Source organism: Mandrillus leucophaeus, unplaced genomic scaffold (genome assembly GCF_000951045.1).
Source record: "Mandrillus leucophaeus isolate KB7577 unplaced genomic scaffold, Mleu.le_1.0 Scaffold959, whole genome shotgun sequence".
NCBI lineage: Eukaryota > Metazoa > Chordata > Mammalia > Primates > Cercopithecidae > Mandrillus > Mandrillus leucophaeus.
The window spans coordinates 333894-342365 of NW_012110463.1; the positions used below are offsets into that span (position 1 = coordinate 333894).

At 37.0% G+C, this 8472-nt stretch overlaps 1 pseudogene across 1 annotated transcript; it reads left to right on the forward strand.

The window, feature by feature from the left end:
• Nucleotides 1-7820: 7820 nt before the first annotated feature.
• On the forward strand, nt 7821-8350 carry LOC105532423 (annotated as a pseudogene). Its single transcript, XR_001004974.1, has one exon. The product of XR_001004974.1 is annotated as a 40S ribosomal protein S20 pseudogene (transcript).
• The last annotated feature ends 122 nt before the right edge of the window (nt 8351-8472 follow it).

Sequence of the window (8472 nt, forward strand, 5' to 3'; positions counted from 1 at the left end):
TGCCAGAGATTCTGGTATGTTGTCTCTTTGTTCTCATTAGTTTCAGATGTTTTAAAATTTCTGCATTAATCTCATTATATACCCAGAAGTCATTAAGGAACAATTTGTTCAATTTCCATGTAGTTGTGTGGTTTTAAGTGAGTTTTTAAATCTTGGGTTCTAATTGGATTGCACTGTGGTCTGAGAGACTGTTATGATTTTAGTTATTTTGCATTTTCTAAGGAGTGTTTTACTTCTAATTGTGTAATATATTTTAGAGTGAGTGCCATGTGGCACCAAGAAAAATGTATATTATGTTGTTTTTGTGAGGAGAATTCTATAGATATCTATCAGGTTCACTTGATCCAGAGCTGAGTTCAAGTCCTGATTATCTTTGTTAATTTTCTTCCCAATGATTTGTCTAATATTGACACTGGGGAGTTAAAGTCTCCCATTATTATTGTGGGGGAGTCTAAGTCTCTTTGTAGGTTTTTAAGAACTTGTTTTATGAATCTGCATGCTCTTGTATTGGTTGCATATATATTTAGGATAGTTGGCACTTTGTGTTGAATTGAACCATTTTCTGTTATGTAATGATGTTCTTTTACCTTTTTTGGTTTAAAGTCTATTTTGTCAGAAACAAGGATTGCATCTCCTCCTTTTTTCTGCTTTCCATTCGCTTGGTAAATTTTTTTCCATTCCTTTACTTTGAGCCTATGTGTTCTCTGCACATGAGATGTGTCTCTTGAATACAGCACAGTGATGAGTCCTGTCTTTTTATCCAGCATGCCATTCTGTGTCTTTTAATTGGGGCATTTAACTCATTTACATTTAAAGTTAATATTGTTATATGTGAATTTGATCCTGTCATCATGATGCTGGTTGGTTAATTTTGCAGACTTGTTAACATAGTTGCTTCAGTGTTATTGGTCTGCGTACTTCAGTGTCTTTTTGTGGTGGGTGGTAATGGATTTTCTTTCCATGTTTAGTGCTTCCTTCAAGAGCTTTTGCAAGGCAGGATGAAATTCTTGAGCATTTGCTTGTCTGCAAAGGATTTTATTTCTTCTTCACTTATGAAGCTTAGTTTGGCCAGATATGTAATTCTGGGTTGAAAATTCTTTTCATTAAGAATGTTGAATATTGGCTCCCACTCTCTTCTGGCTTGTAGGGTTTCCACTGAGAGGTTTGCTGTTAGTCTGATGAGCTTCCCTTTGTCGGTGACCTGGCCTTTCTCTCTGGCTTCCCTTAACTTTTTTTTTTTTTTTCCAACCTTGGAGAATCTGATGATTCTGTTTTGGGGGGTCAACGTTTCATGGAGTATCTTATTAGGGTTCTCTGGATTTTCTGGATTTAAATGTTGGCCTGTCTTGCCAGGTTGGGGAAGTTCTCCTGGATGATCTCCTGAAGTGTGTTTTCCAACTTGGTTCCATTCTCCCCGTCTCTTTTCGGTATGCCACTCAGTTGTAGGTTTGGTCTTTTTACAAAGTTCCATAGTTCTCGGAGTTTTTATTCATTCCTCTTTATTTTTTCCCTCTAATTTGTCTGCTTGCCTTATTTCAGCAAGATAGTATTCGAGCTCTGACAGTCTTTCTTTCTCTTGGTCAATTCAGCTATTGATACTTGTGTTTGCTTCATGGAGTTCTCATGCTCTGTTTTTCAGCTCCATCGGATCATTTATGTTTCTTTTTAAGCTGGTTATCTAGTTAACAGCTCCTGTAATCTTTTACTATTGTTCTTAGCTTCTTTGAATCGGGTTATAACATAGTCCTTTAGCTCAGCGAAGTTCATTATTACTTACTCACCTCCTGAAGCCTCCTTTTGTCAGTTCATTTATCTGAGCTTCAGCCCAGTTCTGTGTCCTTGCTGGAGAGGTTTTTTGCAATCAATTGGAAGAGAAGAGGCATTCTGGCTTTTGGAATTGTCAGCATATTTGCACTGGTTTTTCTTCATCTTTGTGGATTTATCTACCTTTGAGATTTGAATGAGGTTTTAGTGGGGTCTTTCTTGATGTTGTTGCTTTTTTCTTTCTTTTTTAACAGTCTTCTCTTCTGCAGGTCTGCTGCAGTTTGCTGGGGGTCACTCCACTCCAGATGCTGTTCACCTGGGTATCACCAGTGAAGGCTGCAGAACAGCAAAGATTGCCACCTGCTCCTTCCTCTGGAAGCTTCTTCCGACAGGGACACTGACCTGATGCCAGCTTGAACTCTCCTGTATGAGGTGTCTGGGAACCCCTGTTGGGAGGTCTCACCCAATCAGGAGGCACAGATTCAGGAACTGATTTAAAGAAGCAGATTGGATGCCCCTCACTGGCGTCAGTGTATTGTGCTCTGGGGACTCTCTCCCTCGTCCAGATCACTAGGACACTTCAGAGCCAGCAGGCAGAAAAGATTGTGTCCACTGAACCTTAAGATTATGACCGCCCCTCCCCCAGGTGCTCTGACCCAGAGAGATGAAAGTTCTGTCTGTAAACTTATGGCTGAAGTTCCTGGAATTTGTCCAGGGAGACTCTGCCCAGTAAGGAGAGATGTATCTGGTTCCCACTTAAAGAAGCAGTCTGGCCATGATCTGCCACAGCCACTGTGCTGTGCTGTGGGGACTTTCACACAGTCCAGACCTCAGTCTTTCTACCACTGGCAGAGGAAAACTACCAACTAGAGCCACAGTTATGGCAGTCACCCCTCCCTCCAAAATAAACTTGGTTGCATTTTGCATACTCCAGGCTGCTTTGCTGGCCAGCAGGGGTTCCAATCCAGTGGGTCTTAACTTGTGGGATTCAATGGGAGTGGGATCTGCCGAGTGAGACCACTTGGCACATTGACTTTAGCCCCCTTCCCACATAAGTGGATGAATCTCCTGCCTCACGAGTTCTGGAAGCCACTGGAGTTTGCAAAAATTCCTGCAACTAAGTGCCTGTCTGAATGGCCGCTGACCCTGGCAGCTGCCACAGGTCTGCACAGCTTCATGCTTGGAATGCAAGGGCCTGGTAGTGTGGGACCCAAAAGGGCTCTCCTAAACGACAAATTGCAAAATTCCATGGGAAAAGTGTAGTTTTTCATCTGAGTAACATAATCCCTCACTGCCTTTCTTGGCTGGGGGAGGGAGTTCCCTTTTACCCTGTGAAGGTCCTGGGTGAACTGTGACCACACCCTGCTTTTTCCTGCTCTCTGTGGGTCACACCAACTGCCTAGCAAGTTCCAGTGAGAGAATCTGGGTACCTCAGTTAGAAATGCTGAATTCACCTGCTGTTTACATTCGGTGGGAGTTGCAGACCAGAGCTGTTTCTCCTAGGCCATCTGGGCCCTTCGCAATATAATACATTATTATTAACTATAGACACCATGCTGTACAATATATCTCTTGAATGTATTCTTCCTATCCAACTATAATTATGTATTATCTGACAGACATCTTCCCAAACACCCCTTTCTTTTAAATACCTTGGGATCTGGTGGTCACCATTTTACTCTCTACTTCAGTGAAATTAAGTTTTATAGAATCCATGTGTAGGTGAAATTAGGAAATTTTAATCTTTCTGTGCCTGGCTTATTTCAAGTAATATAATGTCCTCCAAGTGAATCCATGTAATTGAACATAATAGAATTTTCTTTTTTAAAAATAAATAGTATTTTATTGTGTGTATATACCACACTGTCTTTATTGACTCATTAGATGTTGAACTGTTGATTCTACATTTTGGCTATTGTGAATAGTGTTGCAAACAACACAGAAGTGCAAATGTTTCTTCATTCTCATTTTATTTCTTTTAAATATATATGCAATAGTGAAATTGCTGTGTTATAGGGTACTTTGATTTTAAATTTTTTGAGAAATCTCTACTTTGTTTTTATGGTTCATGATGGCTGTCCTCATTTACATTCACACCAACAGTATGCAAACATTCTCTTCACATATTTATCTTTTTTTTTTCCTTTTTCTTTCTAATAGGAGTCATTCTAATAAGAGTGAGTTGATATATTATAGATTTTTTGGCTTTCCTTTCCCTGATAATAATTGACATTGAGGTTTTTCTTTTTGACTGAGTTTTACTCTGTTGCCCAGGCTGGAGTGCAGTGGCACAATCTCTGCTCACTGCAGCCTCTGCCTCCCAGGTTCAAACAATTCTCCTGCCTCAGCTTCCCAAGTAGCTGGGATTACAGGTGCCCACCACCATGCCTGGCTAATTTTTGTATTTTTAGTAGAAACTGAGTTTCACCATGTTGGCCAGGCTAGTCTCAAACTCCTGACCTCAGGAGATCCACCTGTCTTGGCCTCCCAAAGTGCTGGCATTACAGGCATGAGCCACTGCACCCCGGCCACACTGAGTCTTTTTAAATTTATCTATTGGCCATATGTATCTTTTCTTAAAAAATATTTAAGCCCTCTGCTCATTTTGGTAGTTATTTGCTTTTTGTTGTATAATTATTTGAGTTTCTTACATATTCTCAGTATTAACCCCTTGTCAAATGTATAATTTTCAAAAAATATTTTTAGTCGTCTCATTTTAAGTGTGTCAGATTCTGTGCAGGACCTTTATAATTTGCATTAATCTTACTCATCTATTTTTTCTTTTGTTCCCTGGGATTTTGAGTTTAAATCAAAAAAAGTCACAGCCCAGACCAACGTTATGGGGCTTTCAGTCTATATTTTTTGTAGTAGTCTCAGAGTTTCAGGCCTTGCATTTAAGAATTTATTTTATTTGATTTTTATATATGAAGTAAGATAAGGGTGGCATTTTATTGCTCTTCATGTGGCTATTAAATTTTTCTCAGCACCATTTATTGAAGATACTGTTCTTTTTCTAAGAAATTGTTACCTTTATCTAAAATCAGTTAGCTGGAAGTGCATAGATGTATTTGTAATTTCTCTTTTCTGCTCCATTGGCCTATGTGTCTGTTTTTGTTCAAGTAACATACTGTTTTATTTGCTGTAGCTTTGTAGTATATTTCAAAGTCAGATACGGTGGTAACTTCTGTCTTTATTATTTGCTGGATTTCTTTGACTATTCAGAGTCTTTTGTGGTACCACATAAATTTTAGATTTTTTAAAATTTTCTATTAAACATGTCACCAGTATTTTGATAGAGGTTGCATAATATATGTAGATCATTTTGCATAATACACACATTTAACAATATTAATAACTCCAATGCATGAATGAGTAACGTTTTCCATTTGCATATGATTTTATTTTAATGTTTTTTAGATTATAATGTACAAGTGTTTCAACTTTTTAGTTAAATTTATTTCAAATTATAGTTACTACAGTTATTGCAGATGAGATTGTTTTGCATTATAATTTCATATTGAGATAGTTAATTATGAGTGTATAGAAATGCTACTGACAAATTGGCACCTAATTAAACTAAAGTGTTTCTGCACAGCGAAACAAACTATCAACAAAGTAAACAGACAACCTACAGTATAAAATAAAATATTAGCAAACTGAATACAAAGTAAGATTAATATATAGAATCTATAAGAAATTTAATAAGAAAAAAGCAAATGATCTAAATAGACAGTACTCAAAGAAAGATACAAAAGCTGTGAATAAACATACAAAAAGTTGCTCAACATTCCTAATAATCAGAGAGACAGAAATCAAAATGACAATGTCATATCATCCCACATCCGTTAGATTGGCTGTTGTTAGAAAGTCAAAAAACAACAGAATTTTAAGTCATGGAGAAAAGGAAATCTTGAAACACTGTGAAAATGCAAATTAATTCATCCCCAATGAAAAGCAGTTTGGAGGTTTCTCAAAGAACTAAGAATATAATTGCCATTTGACCCATCAGTCATATTACTGGGTATATACCCAAAGGAAAATAAATTATTTTATCAAAAAGACATCTGCATTCATTGTTTATTACTGCACTATTCACAATAGCAAAAACATTTTTTTTTTTGAGACAAAGTCTTGCTCTTGTTGCTCAGCATGGCACGATCTCAGCTCAATGCAACCTCCACCTCCCAGATTCAAGCGATTCTCCTGCTTCAGCCTCCCAAGTAGGTGGCATTACAGGTGCCTACGACCACACCTGGCTAATTTTTGTATTTTTAGTAGAGATGGGGTTTCACCATGTTGGCCAGTCTGGTCTCAATCTCTTGACCTCATGATCCCCTCAACTCGGCATCCCAAAGTGCTGGGATTATAGGCGTGAGCCACCACACCTGGTCAAACAAAATTAAATTAGATACCCATACATCTTAAATTGGATTTTTAAAAAATGAGGTACTTATACACCATGCAATAATATGCAGCCACAGAAAAGAATGAAGTAAAGTTTTTTTGCAGCAGCATGGATGCAGCAGAAGACCATTATTTTAGGCAAATTAACACAGAACAGGAAAAAATCAACATGTTCTCACTTATACATGGGAGCTAATCATTGCATGCGCATGGAAACAAAGATGGAAAAAACAAACTCTGGAAATTCTAAAAAAGGAGGAAGGGAGACAAACATTAAAAAACTGTGTATCAGGTATGATGTATGCTACTTGAGCAATGGAATTATCAAGTTCCCAAACCTCAATATCATGTGGTATGTTACAGGTGTGCACCTGTACCCTCTGAATCTAAAATAAAAATAACAGAAAGCTCTGTGGTATAATGACATGTTACACTTCTCCAGTTTTGGGTTGCTATTGAAATTAGGAGTGAAAAACAGAATTATGTCACCTTTGGCCATAAGGGTGAATGTTTCTATACCCGGTCTCCCCACATTCTATAAGCCAACCTCTCAGGAAGCTCTAAACCTATATCTCAAGAAGTGTTTTATTTCCAAGTGTGCAGCTAAAACAAATGACTCTACATCTTTATTTTTCAAGTTTTAACTGTTCACTAGACTACAGAGTTAATGTATTACCCTGCTTTTTTGGGGAAAAATGATAAGTGGTTTAATCACATTTCTTCTTTAGAATAAACCATTTATGAAAATGTGAGGCTGTGGAAATCATGCTAAATTACTGAATTGGAAAGAGAAAATGTTTTTGTAAAGAAAAGCATACAAGTTTTATAGCCATAGCCCAAATATGATGAAACAGAGAGTGTGGGATATTTAGGACCACACAACTACTAAATGCTCAGGTCATCACAACCATTCTTGTGAAAAAAGGAATAATGGTTCAGCAGGTACTTTTAGAATACTTTTCTGATTTTACTACAGTGTTAAATTTTTTGTCTTTATTATATGCCATGTAAAGTCTCTAATTCCACAAAAGATGCCATGAATTCAAAGTTAATATGCTCACAAATATGTTTTCCCTAGAAGGGCACTACTGTGTTTGCAGTCAAGGTGCAGCATTTCTGGCTTTTTTTTTTTTTTTTTTTTTTTTTGCTGATATGTTTGTGTGAAATAGGCAGGAAGTGAAGCAAAGTTAATCATAACATTTCTAGATTCTATAACTACAGCATCTGAAATCTAGTATTATGTCAACTAGAAATAATGACAATATTTCAAAGCTGAAGAAATAAATTGATAAATACTTTATATGTTTATTTGTAATAGTTTATAAAAATTTATAGTTTCTAAATTATAAGTGAAATAAGTTGAATATGCAGATACCTAAAAGTTCTATTTGGATGATAATATTAATATTTTAATATCTTATGATTCTGAATCACTACTGCCTTATTGGGTTTACTGTAAAGCAGTTATTTACCTTCTAAATGTAAACAGAGAAGAGGATTTTAATAATCTTAAGCATACAGATTTATTAAGATTAGCACTTTGTTTAGATTTGAATAAAATTTATAGGTTTTTAGCAATAAAAAAATTTAGCATTGTTTCTAGTAGAAATAAAACAGCAATATAAATATGTTGTTAAAAATGTGTTTAAAAGCTTTTTTTTTGAGGAAGACGCGGTCGTAGGACTTGCGGATCTTTGGTTCGCACGCTCCTGCTCCTGACTCACCGCTGTTCGCTCTCGCCGAGGAACAAGTCGGTCAGGAAGCCGCGCAGCAGCCATGGCTTTTAAGGATACCGGAAAAACACCCGTGGAGCCGGAGGTGGCAATTCACCGAATTCGAATCACCCTAACGAGCCGCAACGTTAAATCCCTGGAAAAGGTGTGTGCTGACTTGATCAGAGGCTCCAAGGAAAAGAACCTGAAAGTGAAAGGACCAGTTCGAATGCCTACCAAGACTTTGAGAATCACTACAAGAAAAACTCCTTGTGGTGAAGGTTCTAAGACATGGGATCGTTTCCAAATGAGAATCCACAAGCGACTCATTGACTTGCACAGTCCTTCTGAGATTGTTAAGCAGATTACTTCCATCAGTATTGAGCCAGGAGTTGAGGTGGAAGACACCATTGCAGATGCTTAAGTCAACTATTTTAATAAATTGATTACCAGTTGTTAAAAAAAAAAAAGTGTTTAAAAGAAACTACATGTGTTTGTTAAATAACATTTAAAACCACATTGTAAGTGACAGATTAGTAATTCCAATCTTTATTTTAGTCACTGAGAAAACTTAGTATACTTTAATTATTCA